Here is a 16,101-nt window from a genome sequence, read left to right as displayed (position 1 = left end):
CCTGGGTGTTATTTTTGACTCTGAGCTTGGTTTTATCCCACATGTTAAATATGTAACCAAAATTGGATTTTATCATCTAAAAAATATAGCCAGAGTCCGCCCTATTCTCTCTCGGGCAAACACGGAGATGCTGATGCATGCTTTTATTACCAGTCGCATTGATTACTGTAATGCCCTGCTCTCTGGTCTTCCTAAAAAGAATATTTCAACTTTACAACTTTTACAAAACTCGGCAGCTCGTGTGCTGACGAAGACCAGAGGGCGGGCCCACATTACACCGGTTTTAGAATCGCTGCACTGGCTCCCCGTGTGTTTCAGGATCGATTTTAAAGTTCTTTTATTGGTTTTTAAATGTCTTAATGGTCTTGGGCCTTCTTATCTCTCAGATCTGCTTTTACCGTATGAACCCTCGCGGACCCTGAGGTCCTCTGGTACTGGCCTACTGATTGTCCCTAAAGTCAGGACACATACTCACGGAGAGGCAGCTTTTCAGTGGTATGGTCCTCATCTGTGGAACAGCCTGCTGGAGGAGCTCAGGGCCGCAGAGAACGTACATGTTTTTAAGAACAGGCTCAAGACCCACCTTTTTAATTTAGCTTTTACTTAACGTTTATTTATTTTATGCTTATTTATTCTATCCTGTTATTCTATTATTAATTTAGGCTTTACCTAATATTTATTGATTTATTTTTTAATCTTGTTACTCTATTTATATTGTATCCCGTTCTCATTTATTTTATCGTTTTACCCTGTATATATCCTATTGTGTCATATCTCCAGTGTTTCCTCAGAGGGCGCTCCCTGCACCGGGGCTGTGATCGACCGTGGTTGCTGGGGCTCTGGGGTCCTCTCAGCCTGGCTGGGGGGCTTCTTTGCCTCCCTCCTGCTGTGTGCCCAGCCTGGAGGCTACGGTCTGTGACCGGCTCCCGGTGCAGACGGCTCCCTGTTATAGTGTTTCCTCACTTGGCTCATGCGTACCCAGCCCAATTTTACTCTTTGTGTGTGTGTGTGTGTGTGTGTGTGTGTGTGTGTGTGTGTGTGTGTGTGTGTGTGTGTGTGTGTGTGTGTGTGTTCACATCGTTTATGTTAATGACAGTGTGGGGAGTGAGTTGGAGGGTGGGGTGGGCTGCTTTTAACCATGTAAAGCACTTTGTTCTACTTTTTTTTTTTTTTGTATGAAAAGTGCTTTATAAATAAAGATTGATTGATTGCTACATGATCGCTAGCGACACAGCTATGTTAGCATAGAAACACAGTGAAGCTGGAGGATGAATGCTAACTTTTTTCCACTCGATAAAAGTTAGCATGAGGGTTTCTGGTGGTCAGGGACAAATGCAATCGCATGGCAGGATGCCTTAAACAGATCAAACTTCAGTCAGGAGAATAACTGAGCTGTACAGTAAATAAGTTAAGAACAATGGAATAAAACAAAACAGTAAAAAATAAAACATAGTACATAAAAATTAAAACAGCCCTATATTTAAAAACAAGCTAAAACAACATTGAATCAACTAAAACAACTGAAGTAAAACTAAAAACCAACATCTCACAAGGAGTGAAAGGCCAGGGTGAATAGATGGGTTTTCAGGAGTGATTTAAAAACAGGCAGAGAAGGGGCCTGTCTTATCTCTAAAGGCAGATCGTTCCACAGTTTTGGAGCTGCTACGGCAAAAGCACGATCTCCTCTAAGTTTACGCTCAGTCAGATGCATTTAGGAGCAGCTGATCAGCTGACCTGAGAGAGCTGGTGGGTGTATAAGGCTGCAGCAGCTCAGAGAGATAAGATGGGGCTAGGCCAGAGCTTCCCAAAGTGTGGGGCCCGCCTCCTGGGGGGGGCGCAGAGCCATTGCAGGGTGGGGGGAGGGGGGGCGGTATGAAAAGGGGACAAAAACAAAATGCTTGGACACTGCTAGCACGGGGCGCCTACACAAACGCAAAGCAGGAGATGAAGCATCGCTGAATAGGTTTCCAAACCAACTTTATTCCAAGCCAAAGACTAGAAAATATGGTGAAGCATATCTGCCCTTTGGTTTCACCTGCACAAGCACTGAGGTAGGTCTCCCCTGCAGAATTGGTTTTCCCTTCGTCGGGAGCAGCGCTGGGCTGTTCAAATCACGGACAAACAGTATCCCACATTCTTGATTTTTAGTTCACAAACACTTGTTGTAATGACTAACTACTCCTGACATTTTGGAGACGTTAGCTCTTTATACAGTAAAGTTAGAGTGGGATACAAAAAATATCAGGCTGATCCTGCCACGATTTGTTCCCCCGGTTCAAATCACGGAATAACAGTATCCCACTGTGACACACGCTAGGCACAGATACACCCACACACAGGTCGTTGTCATCAGATCCCACATTTATTAAGAGTGTGCACTGAATTACAACAGAACACCGTCTGACAGCGGTCGGTTTCCCCAGCGTCTCTCTCCTCCGCTCCTCTCCACCTCACTATATAAAGGAAAGGAAAACCACCATCAGTCCAAAATCGCCATCAGCTGTTCTTACCAGCATCGCCCCGTTGAGCTCACTGCACCACTCCTCCCCTGCAGCCGCGCCCCGGACCACACCTCCGCCACACCCACAGTTTATGTTTTTAATCCCATTTTGCACAGAGAAGCATTTTTTGAAAAAATGTATTGATAGCAATGCTGAATATTATTACACAGTAAAAAAAACAACTACATGTAAAATTACACCGTAGGGGTGTATGTCTAAGGAGCTCAATGAGGTAGCTTGGAGCTATATCGTTAATAATTCGGAAGGTGAGCAGCAGGATTTTGAATTGAATGCGATACTTAACGGGAAGCCAATGCAGGTCGGCAAGGACAGTGGGTGATAGAGGCATTGCATCGGTCTTTCCATCACATTTGTGGCTTCTTCTCCGCTGCTTCTAAGTGGAAATTGGTACATTTGACTTCACTACAATTATCTGACATCTTTAGTTGTTATTTTACAGATGAAGATTTGTGCTCATGAAACGCATGAAGTACAATTTTGTTTCTGTAGTTGATCAATCAATTATTTGACTTGCATGAATTCAGCAACTATTATTATATATTAAGTCTTTAAAAGTACTTACTGTTGATATTATTTTCTGTAAATTGTTCAAAATCATAAATGTGTGAGAAGCACTCAATCAGGGGCGACTCCAGCATCAAACCTTTAGGAGGGCTCAGCTCAGTCTTAATGTCATGCTTTTAGTGTTGCCTTCAAAAGAAATGTAATTTTTGGATGACCTACAGCAGTGTCTAAGAATAACAGATTTTAATATAATACATCAGCTTTACGGTGGTCACTTTAGTTTAAAACCCGATGCAATGGCACAGTCATGTTGACAGTAAATTTCAAAAACAGTTTAAGAAAAAGCAGATCAGAGGAGAAACCTGCACGGCATTGTTTCAGTCTCTTAACCACATAGAGGCAGGTCCACCAAATCATCAAGTATTTAAAGTACCATTATACAATACAGACAGTTCAAAATCCCCCTGCGACTCCACCTGCACAAGAAGCAAACTGGTAATAGAGCTGGTTTTAAATGACAGCTTTTGAATTCATGCAAACCCAAACACTTTGTTGAGCAGACTCAGCACAGAGACTCGTGTACACCAATTCAGAGAGTGGAGAACAGATTTGTAGTCTGTCACATCAGTATAGTGGCATTCATCCTGTTCAAGTTTACAGTGATGTGAATGTTGCTAAATGCTATTATTCACATTAATAGCAGAGTGCTACTGAAAAGCACACAACGCATCCATTTAATGCATGTAGATGTTGTGAAAAATCCACCTGATCTCTGTTAGTTCCAGTCTCTCTGTCCGCGCTTCCTCTTTGTACTGACAATCACACACAAACATTTTATATTCAACTAAAAAAATAACAAAAAAAATATGTATATATTCTTGTAATAATTATTTTAAGAGCAGTTTCGGATCATCGTTTGATAAGAGCATAGCACCCTGCTTAGTTATGAGCGATCACCATAGATGAATGTGGGCAAAGCAGAAGTGACATATATGTAGCCAGGTGGAAGGTCTTTATTATCGGACATGTCCCTGACTTTGACTTCATGTCCACTCTTACGTGTGGACATGAAGACATACTTCTTATGTGTGCTGTGTTCCTCCATCTTTCTCCCTTTTTCTCCCCAGCCATGAAGTCTTTTGAATTTTCACTCAATAACAGCACCTTTTAAAGTTATTTGTTTTTATTTATTTAAACATATAGTAAAATTAATATAAAGTGGTACATGTTATGCACTACCTAAAGTGTGAAGTCACAGAATGATACTATTTAGTGCAGTTTTTAATCATTACCAGTCTTCATCTTAGAGCTTGTGCTCTTATTGTGCCATGATGTCTCCTTTTAAACTGTGTGGATATTCACCTCTTCTTCATCCTTCCTGTTCCTTTCACCAAACTGCTCACTCTTGTTCTCCTCTGATCTCACTTCCTGTTCTGGTTATAAGAAGAATGCAGTCAGCATGTGTCAAAGACACTCCCTTAGATTAGATATTTAACATTTTATTTATCAACTATTTTATGCACTAAATCAATCAATTATTAAACAAATATCATATTGTAGAAAAGCAAATAATAATGCACTAAGCAGTTTCATGCCACAAGAGCTAAATGGTCACTTCACTGTATTTATTTCCCACAAACTACTATACCTAGGATCTTCAAGTTTCCACTATAATTCATTAATCTGCAGCAACTGTAGAACATAAAGTATATTGACCTCTATTGCTTTCTTTATGACTTGGCCTGAATACACACACATACACATATTTGAATAGCACAACAAATGAGGTAATTTTCCATGTGTTTTAATAGGTTTTAGTGATTTATGGGTTTTATGTATGTGTGTGTGTATTTTGGTCTTCAGTGTAAATTTATACAAACTGTAATTTTTTCAGATGAAAGATCCATTATTTAATGTTGCTTTATGTTGACTCTATGGAGAATAAAGCCTTGCATGAGTGTTGCTATTTTTAATTGTGGAGTGGAAGACCTACTGTACTTGTTGTTTAGTCTGTGATCTGAATGCCAAATTTAACCAAATTGAAAGCAAAGGTTACAGCTGGGATATTCCACACATTTGAAAGACTCATTGTGTAACTCAGATGTTTATGAGCTTTGATCACTCCAGCATAATAATTATCATGTAACTGCAAGAAGACTTAATGAAACTGAAACAATGCACCCTAACACAGGCATTTGAACTGTACGCTAAGGAGTGCATGAAGTGTACCTCTACAGCTGAAAAGAGTTTGACTCTATAATTTCTGGATCTACTGATTTGTTTCTGATGTATCTCTTCTTTTATTTAGCCTGTATTTGTATAGTGCTTTTCTAGTCCCTAAGGTCCCCAAAGCGCTTTACACAACCAGTCATCCACCCATTCACACACTGGTGATGGCAAGCTACATTGTAGCCACAGCCACCCTGGGGCGCACTGACAGAGGCGAGGCTGCCGGACACTGGCGCCACCAGTAGGCAACGGGGGAAGTATCTTGCCCAAGGACACAACGACCGCGGCCGTACAAGCCGGGGCTCGAACCGGCAACCTTCCGGTTACAAGGCGAACTCCCAACTCTTGAGCCACAATCGCCCCATTATGAACAGAAAGATGATGAAATCCTCTTTATTTGAGAAAATGTCCTTAAACTATTTTTCCTCCTCCTTACTGAGTTTCCAAGCTACCTCTTTGTTAAGTGAATAAACTATTTGAACAAGAAAGATATCATGGCATTTATGATGATACTGTGTGTGTGTGTGTGTGTGTGTGTGTGTGTGTGTGTGTGTGTGTGTGTGTGTGTGTGTGTGTGTGTGCGCGCGCAGAGGGGCGGTCAAGACAGGAGCTCGCTGAGTTGACCTGGTACATCAAGTTTGGATTTCCCCAGTTATTGGTAAACAAAAAAGATTTAAACTTAAAAGATTTTGAGTTCATGCACACTAGAAAAAAAAATTCTCTTCATCACAATCATTTGTTTAAAAATATGGCTATTTTACTGATAACCATAGGTTATTATTAAAGAGGAAGGAAAGAAGAAGAGGAAGCCTGAGCCCAGGTTCTGTCCATTTTCATAACAAGCGACAGCACAGACATCTGAGCTTTTTCGTCATAAAGATTGTGATGTGAAGCATCAGCAGGTAAAGTGTCGTTAAAGTGTCACTTCAATAATGCTGCTGGGAGAAAGAAGTGTTGACACATACTAGTTTTGAATAAAAGGTTTAAAACACAAACAGTCGAATCCTAGGTGTTGCTTTTAAGCTTAAAGAATATAATAAGTTCTAAGACAATTCAGTTTACTTCTTACTGTCCATGTTGTGTTGTGGTATTTACTTTATCATGAATGTACGCTACTTTGTTCTAGCGACTGTAAAAAAATAATTGTATTCATGAAATAAACTAGACTTTCACAGTCTGCATCTTCCACAGTTTTTATGCTTTTTTTCCACTCCAAGTTTGACACAAACCCACAGACAACCAGAGTTAACTAACTATGTGAAGCAATCACAGACACTGTAATGGCTGATTTTTCTAATAAACACAATCAGGTTAACATTAAGGTTTAACATTGAAGGAGATTTGTTCCATAGTCACAGTTATACTTGTATTTCCTTTACTTACATCCAACACTACTATGTTCTGTTTCAGTCCAGGTGCTGGCAGTTTATCCTTTGTTGTTTGGACAAATAAGCTTAAAGCTAAACCTTCATGTTTTTGATGGGAAAGTTTGTTAAACCATTGCTCAACTTATGTCTGCATGAGAGCAGATAATTATGATGTACTTGTAAAAAGACTTGATAAGCAGGTCACAGCTGAATCAAGGGGTAATAAAAATAAGACCACGCGGTCTCAGCACGACTACACATGCAGTGGGTTATCGCACACATTTGAAAGACTCATTGTGTAACTCAGGATGTGACCCCTTATAAAGGAGACAGAGAAGTTCTGTTGTTCAGTCAAGTAAAACCTGGTGAAAGCGCAATTCTAAGACTCTGGTCGTTGCTTAAGTGTATAGATAAAAAAATCTTTTCTTCATACATTCTTTTCTTACTATATTAGTATAATCGCCAAATCGATCATTTAATATTTATCTCCTGAAACGATCTACATTAACTTTTTATCCCTAGAAATGTGTTTCCAGAGTCCCAGGTTTAGTGACTTCCTGTCCACCATCACATTAGCCGAGTAGTTGTCAAATTTGAGGGGAGCAGAGAAGATCAGACACCAGTCAGCAGGTCAGAGGCCATCTCTCATTTCACAAATCAATCACTTGATTTATAAATGGAACAAACACCCCATCAGACCAGGTAATGACCCATTATGAGACAACAGCCGTCTGAGAGGAGATGTTCTGTATCACAAAACATGGGAAACAAACAAACTCTAGGCATTCTGAAATATATAAAGCTCAACAAAAAAAGACAACCATATCAGATCCTGATGTAATTCATGTTGTTGTTGTCTTTATTAGTCATTTAAAAAGAGGTCCAGAAAAAGTGTCCAGGAAGAGATTCTACTATTTATGCAGCACTGCCCCCGTGTGGCCACAAAGACACACAACAGCTTCATTTCTCAGCCTGTTGCCTTCTTTTTCCTTCATGATGTAAACAGTGAATGAACCGAAAGAAGTCAACCCATAAACTGTTAAACTGATACAACAATCATGATGATTATGTAACAAGTTGTAGTTGACTTTCTGGTGGTCGTTTTGGTATACAATTTAAAAGCCATTTTCTTTTATAAATACACCATACACTTTGTTCTTGACCATTTCTTTTCCTCATATCCTTAACGGACAGCGGAGGAACACTACATCTAGCTTCTGTTTAACATTTATCCAGGCGCCCCCACACTGTACCTCTACAGAAACCAAGGGAGAGACAGACACACAAAGATTTCCACTTGAATCTTGATCTCAAAATAGAAAAAGTTTTATCACAAAATAATTACAAGAGCACAAATAAAAACTCGAAACCAAAGACAAATGAAATAAAAGGGCAAGGCCCTGCGACTGAACACAGCACATCTTGCACACCTTTAAAATTCACAAATTTCAGTTTTCTTTGTCAGTCTGTGGTATTAAAAAAAATCTCAACATGATGACCAATGTTTGACCTTTCACCTCTAGCATAGTTTTCTCTGGATTTCAATCTGGCCACTCCTGAAATGACATTTATCAGTGTATGTACAGCATCCATTTTTGGTTTAGACAGTCTGACTCCATGGCAACCTCCGAGACTCTTCTTTTCCTAAAAAAAAAAGTCTCTATATGACCACCAACAAACCTGTTACACCATATTTTTTCACCAGCTCACCTTTGCTGAAGGTTCTCATACAAATCTAAACATCTATTGAGAAAGTCCACATCACTCTGATCTGTAATGAAAACAGAAAAACAATGACAACACCAGCAGAGGCCTCCGACATAAACCTGGCAACATAAATCTAGATAACTTTGCTTATTTATCTCTTAAAACATTCAACAAAGATTAAATTTCTAACAAATATACCAATATAAATATATATTCCAGAAACAGGACATTCCAGTTAGATCCTCTCCAAACTTATACTGGGCAGCTCAGCCCATCATCCACTTTCACAAAACAGAAAGCCGCCTGATACAACAGCCCCAAAAGTGACAAAAATCCACCTCCAAAAAGCAAAACTTCTCATAATGGAAAAACAAAAAAGATTGTCAATCCTATCAAACACTTTCTCTTAATCTAAAGAAATTATTCCAACATCAAACTGTACAATTTACAAATAACTACCAAGTCTCTCATGAGAAAACTCTTGTTCACATTAGAGCTGTGTGGTACACAGTACGACTGATCTCTGTGAGCGATTCATTTCACAAAGTGTTTCGGCCTGGTGGCCAGTACTTTTGAAGGAAGTTAGTAATCTGTGCATAACAGAGCCACGTCTCCATTTCTAAGCAGAGACAAATCTCTGTTTTTTAGGGAGAAGAGAGAGCCCCACATGATGGCTCGATGCCAGTAACAGTCTTTTACAGAAGTCTGCAGGCAGCCCACCCTGTGCAGGAGCCAGCTGACCAGCAGCAGCACTAATCTCCTCCAAAGAAAAGTTAGCATCCAGGACAGCTCTGTCCTCAGAGCTCAGCTGAGGAAGCCCCTGCAGCAGCTTCTCCACTCAAGCTTTATTACTTTACTCCATCCCTAACATGGTGGTGTAAAAGTCCACGGCATACTGACCTGCTCTGCATCCAGGAAAAACCACTAACGCCACATAAACTACGCTAACAACACCATACACAATTACACTAACTCATAATCAGCCTCACAACACACCACACATAAAAAAAAACACAACTTTCAGCCAGACAAACCACACAGTCCACCAAACTTCCATCATTCACAAGAGAGAGGGAGAGATATAAAACGAGAGAGTTTAGTGGATGTGTGTTTGTGTGTGTGATACACACAATTTATGAATGTACTCTCCAATAAAGGTTATGTAGTTGATGAAAAGTGGGTTAGATTAAATGTTTACATTTCTTGTGCATGAAGTAAACTATAATATTTATATGTAAAATTCCACACCTACACCTGTGCGCCCTCACACTGCAGCACATTTTACTCCCCTGGTTGCAGAAACCGTTCTATATTTTGTCACAGCTGCAAAAGAAGCTCCACTCAAAGAAACTCAAAGTTGATGGAGAGGAAGAGATTTCAGAACATGAGGCAGGAAGGTGGGGAGAGACTGAGGCGGTATGGCACACAGGAAACGGTCGAGGGCAGACTCAAACCCAAGCTCCTGCAGTGGGAACTCTAACGTTTAGTACATGTGTCCCCACTCAGCCAGGTGAGATATAGCAGAACCATCAATTCAGAGTCTGACAGTAAGGGTGAAGACGAGCCTGACTGTTGGTCTGCTCCAAAACAAGCCCATAAGCAAGCTTTGAAATAATATGTTACAAAAGTGTGAAACTGCGACATGAAATTTGATTTGAAAATGAAATTCATCCTGATCAGGAGCTGTTATGATCTAAATGGTGTTCTAGATCCAGTAAGCATTCATTCAACTTGTATGCAGCAAAATTAAAAATAAGTTACCACATGTTGTTTTTTAATTTGGTAAATAATTGATAAAATGTTAAAAGTACTGGTCGTACCTTAGCCACATGTTTTTTCTGTGTCCTGAACTACAAGGTTTCTGGACAGGGTATTTTGCTATTATGTCAACTGTTCTTGGGGTAACTCTTCATCCTTGTCCTCTGATTGCTGTATTTGGGATTCCTGTTCGCTCACTTACACTTGATTCCACACAAAAGGATATTATAGCCTTCACATCCCTATTAGCGAGACGTCTAATATTGTTGCATTGGAAGTCTGTTAAGTATCCTACTGTTTCCCGGTGGCTTGAAGATGTCATGTTTTTTTTTAAACTTGAAAAAATTAAATATACGTTGAGAGGTTGCACAGCCAAATTTTTTCACAAGTGGCAACCCTTTATCTCTTATTTTGCTAGTCTAGAGGTATTGCCTGTTTAAATCTACTTTTGTTACTGTTATATTCCTCTAATATGTTTGATGGTTGTGTTGATCTGTGTGGGACTGGGGGGCGTTGTGGTTTGTTTTTTTTGTTATTTATTTATATTTATATATATATATTTATTTTATCTGGTCAAAAGTAACTGATGCTACAGAAACGACATCTTTCTTTCTTTTCTTTTCCTTTTATCGAAGAGTAAGATCAAACCTTTTAGGGGATTATTTGCTGCGTCACTGGAACTGAGGCAGATTGTTGGTTTTTAAGATCTACTGGGAACATGAAAACCAGAAGGCCAACGTCTCTCTCAGGTGGACCCAGTATATATATATATATATATATATATATATATATATATATATATATATATATATATATATATATATATATATATATATATATATATATATATATATATATATATATATATATATATATATATATATATATATATATATACACATACATACACACACACACACACACAGGAAAATGAAGAAAGGTTGACTGTATTTCGGTAACTACTTACAGAAAAAGATTGATGAGCAGAAAAAAAGAAACAAACTTTAATTGTTTCTGATTAGAAGCTGTACAATCCGGACTGACTTTAACAAATGTGCTATAGGCTCACCTGGAAAATAGTGAGCTTTAAAAGACTGATTTTGTTCCAAAGGCTTGCACAGACCTCAACCAATCCTAAGGCTAATTAGCACGGCTAGAATTTTAAAAACATTTGTTAAATGATGTCATTGCTAACATATACCTGTTTTAGAGCATGGTGAGTAGCGAGAATGCAAAGTTATTGTTACCTCTAAAAAGAAAAATGTGAAGATGTGATATTAGCATGAGCTATATAGTATCTCCAAAAGTTGATTCTGTTCATCTGGACTTTACGTTTTGTGGGAAAAACGTTTCGTCACTCATCCAATTGACTTCTTCAGTCTCAGCTGACTGCAGGTTTCCCCAATCTTATAAACAGTGCATGTATATGGTTACCTGCCCCCTTGCAAAACTTTGCTAGACCCGTCCCTGCACAGTTACCAGCTGTCAGTAAAAAAGGATCCTGATGTTATTTGTCTCTCAGAAACAGTTCATAACTTCCCTTCAACTTATTCATGTCACCTAAAAGGTAAACCTGTTTCTCCATCACCTGTTCAGCTCTGATGATTCAGTAAGGACATCTCCTGGTTTCATCTTCACGTTTCCCTCTCACCATATATCCAAACCGATATCATGACCAGCAGCTGTTACAGCTGTGGCTCCAGCCAACATCAGCTGATACTAGAAAGTAATATTAAATAAATTCTAATAGCAGCTGATCAAGTTTTAACCTGCTGCTGTTGTTTAGAGCGACCACCGCTGGTTTCCTCTTTCTGGCTCGAAATGCGCGATAAACAAATGAGAGAAAAGCGATCAGCTGATCATTGATCAGTTTCATCATTTAAGTAGCAACAGGAGAGAGAGGGAGAGAGAATGGGAGAAGAAGAGGCAGCTGGCCACGTAAAGACACAGAAGAACTCCAGCTTTGTGTATTTTTTTTTCATTCAAGCTGGACATTCAAGCACACTTTACTTTCTGAACCTTTTGTTCAGTTTCAGCAAGAGCTGGTTTTCTAAATTAACAGAGGCAATCCGACTTCGTTTGGCTGTGAAGAGTAGACCAGCACAGCTAAAAAGTCGTTCACACGCAGCAGAAGCAGGCAGAGCTGTGTTCAGTTTAAGAGAGAGGTTTTTGATACCTGAGAAGGAGTGCAGCAGCTCCATGGTGTCTGTGGCACAAGCAAGGTAACCATCAAGCTCAACTGCACTTTGCAGCCTTCTGGAGATTGGTCTGGAGAAGAATTCATCTTCATCAGATGACTCTCTTTGCTGATCCTCACTCTCATGCTCTGTCGTTTCAAGATGTTGTTTGATGTATGTCAAGGCTGTAATTGCAAGTAGATAACACAATTTTGTTATTTAAATTTCAGTGATTATTCCTGAACACAAATTTAAAAACGGCAAATTCTCAAAAAGGATTGTTTAGTATTCGGGACAGACCATCAATAACTTACAATGTATTAGGTGAAATACTCACTTAAGCATGTGTTCAAATGTAAAAATACACAAAAATGGGATCACATGAATCCTTACCAGCCTCTGTTACATCTGCTCTGTCAGTCCAGGAAGTCTTGAACTTGGGTAAGAGGACTGCAGCTGCAGCCAACTCTGGATCCTCCATCATCGCTCCAAAACGCTTTTGAAGGCCATTTTGCAGGACTCTGATGAGTGGCACGCATGTCTTGCTTGATGTCTCCAGCCTGCTAAGTTTGAACAGTAGTTGTTGGATTACTGGCAGGAGCCATCCCATAAAGGAAGTGGACTCAGACTGAAGAATGTTTGAAGCTTTCACCAGTGGCTTCATGGTGGTACAGTACTCCCTAAGGAATGCAACTTCTGCAGGACTCAACCTGTAAGACACAACAACAAAACCCACCATGACTATAACAGGGATCTTCTGATTTAATATTAAGAGTCTGCTCACGTTTTTAACCATCCATTAAGGAAAATTCACAAGATTTGCAACCATATTGGTAGGTGTCCAATTTTACTCACATTTTCACCTTGAACTCCTCACAAATGCTCCTGATGGCATTTTCCCCCTTCTCATCAATGATGCGTATTATCCTTTCAATGGCAAGGTAGGTTGAATTCCATTGTGTTGCATTGGGACGAATGATCTGTAGTTCACACTTGTCCTCTACCACTTCATTAGCCAAATGAGTTTTGTTCCAAATGGCCTGGCATTTTGCAAAGCATGCACGGGAGAGCCTCTCGTAGGTTTCATTCATGCTCTCTGCTAGGGCAGCATCAGATGTTGCCACAAGGTTTAGCAGGTGACATGCACATCGCTGATGAGACGGGAGTTGATACTCCAAACCAGAGTCTTCATCAAGAATTGCACTTGCCTCATGGTAGTCAATATGGTCAGTCAGGTCAATAGTTTCTGGGTCTGTTTCATCTTCAGCTTCATCTGCATCATTTTGTGCCCCAAACAGTGGATCCAACTTTGTCAAGGCCTTCCACATATCAGTTGTGGTTCTTACAACTTTGCCTCTAATCTTGTATTGGCAATGGATATCATCAAGCGCACCAGCAAGCATGTCAAATGTGTGAGACCCTCTCAATCTTTTGCATGCTGGTGCTGCAGATCTTCTTTCCAGGGACTCTTCCTCCAATGGCATGTGACTCCAAGGTAACTTTTCTGATGAGCTGACCAACAATCAGTAGTGGTAGCAACAAATTTGACTTTATCCAATGCTGCAACCAAAGTCATCTTCATGTGATCAGCAGCTTCACAGATTCTGGCACGGACAGTGGGTCTGGAGAGGACTTTGGCTTGAGGTTGTAATGTGGTAACCAATTCTTTGAAAGATGGCTGTTCTACCACTGCAAATGGCTGTAGACCCTCACATATGAAATTGATGACAAGCATGTCAACAGTTGCTTGTGGAACATGTTTGTTTGCAGCTCTCAACATCAGGTCTGGTAACTTGGCTTGTGTATTTGCTGAGAGCTTGTTTGGTGTGGCTGTGGCCTTTCGCTGACGAGATGTTGATGCCACAGTGATATTGTACTGCTCAATCTTCGATGGATGTTTCCTCTGTAGAGATAAATATTATCATACGTCAGGTTCATACATTACTTCATAACATCACTGTGATTAACACTACAGGAAAACATTTTTAAAACATCATTCAACTAGACATGAGCTAATCTTTGATTGTTTAGCATAGTATAAAAGAGTGGTGAATTTGGTCAAATCTTGCAGATATATTGCTGTATTTATTTACAAATGTAAACCAATTTTGAATGATCATTGCGAAAAACATGAATTTCTGTATACATTCCAAGTTCTGTAATCTGTATACTATCTGTAAAAAGAGTATCGACCAATGTATCAGTATCTAAATTTTTAAGTCCTTTTTATCAGTATCACCCTAAAGTTTTCAGTATTAGTCAGGTTCTAAAAATACTAAGAGAGCAAAATATGTGTATATAGCAAATGTAATTTAAGGAAAGGGATCACATACACAAAAATGCTGCCCATACAGCTAACAAATAAAAACAATCCACATTATGTTCTTTAAAAAAATATATCATATTGGGAAACATATAACCCTACTGATTAAGAGCCACGTCACTATGATAGACCTATATCAGGCCAATGATCCTGATCAACTGATCCATCAAGCGGGCTCTGGTACATGTCAGCTGAGAGCTGGAAGATTAATTTGAGATGCAGCTCAGCACTGTGTTCAAATTTTGTTTTTGTTTTTTTTATATAGGCCAGCTGATTGTAGGCCTGTGAGTTTTAAATGACTACAAATTTAATTTATTGTAATGACGGTGGTTATCCAAATAATAAGCTAAAACATTCCTACGAATTTAGCTCAATTATGCATGCACACACGCACATTAGCTAGCTCCGTCTTATTTTAATATCAGGCTAACCAATGGCGGTGACAATATCTCAGCCAAACTAATAACCTTAACACACATGAAAAATAAGAAGGCAATATTGTACACGTATAGTTGTAAAACCTCTTACCTCAATGTGTTGTTTTTTTTTTAGATTAGACGCTGAAGTCTTGTAAGCTGAAATGACTGTAGAGGTCAAACAAAGTTTGCACTGCATCTGGACGCTGTCTCCTTTTCTCCCTCTGCACATGAAAAATTCCTCCAGGTATGGCCACGGGCACACGTCCTCCGTCTTTTCTACGTCGTTTTCATGGTTGACAGTTGTCCTCTGTCTCCATTTTGGCTTCTTTGTCTCCACATCTTCCGTCTATAAAGTAGTTTGTACTCCACCATGTAGCACCTCCAGACACCTGTGCCTGCTGCTGCATCAGAGTTTATTCTTTGCTTACGTCTTAAATTGGCCGGTCGGGATTGCACGGCTTTATTGGCTGCAAAAATGCAGACGAAAGGTTTGAATATTAATTCAAATTGTGGGCGTACTCAGTAGATTACATGGTGTAAGTTGTACTCAAGTATGAGTAAAATTACACACTTGAAAAATTACTCATAAAAGTACAAGTACCCAAAAAATCTACTTAATTACAGTAACGTGAGTATTTGTAATTCATTACTTCCACCCCTGACAGTAAATGACCATAAATTAACTGTAAATTACACTGCGGTGAGCTCCATTCATATCCGGTTGTTCAGTGATGACGCCACGAATCCTACTTCCGGGTCTAAAGTAGTCTGCGTTTAATATGGCTTTTGTGTTGTTAACATGTTTAATGTTATGTATTTTCTTCTATTTGATCTCAAAAGAAAGGGAGGTCAACAGGGATCACTGACTGTCAGTGATCCCTGTTGACCTCCCTCGGCTTTTATTACCGCTAATCATTTATTTAAGCTCAGTTTTTAAAACCTTAGGATGTAACTACAGCCCAGCCCATGCAGCAGTATATGAATGACTAACCTCGTATTTTGGATGGATTATCTCAGTTGTTCTCCTCGCGTATAGGTGTAACGGAGAAACAGCCAATCAAATCGCAGCTTTTCGGGCATTGGAAAAAAATGGGT

The sequence above is a fragment of the Mchenga conophoros genome, linkage group LG12 (genome assembly GCF_057382185.1).
Source record: "Mchenga conophoros isolate Kocher_MC1m ecotype Shallow Benthic linkage group LG12, M_conophoros_male_GT1.1, whole genome shotgun sequence".
In the NCBI taxonomy this organism is placed as follows: Eukaryota; Metazoa; Chordata; class Actinopteri; order Cichliformes; family Cichlidae; genus Mchenga; species Mchenga conophoros.
This window is presented reverse-complemented; position numbering follows the sequence as displayed.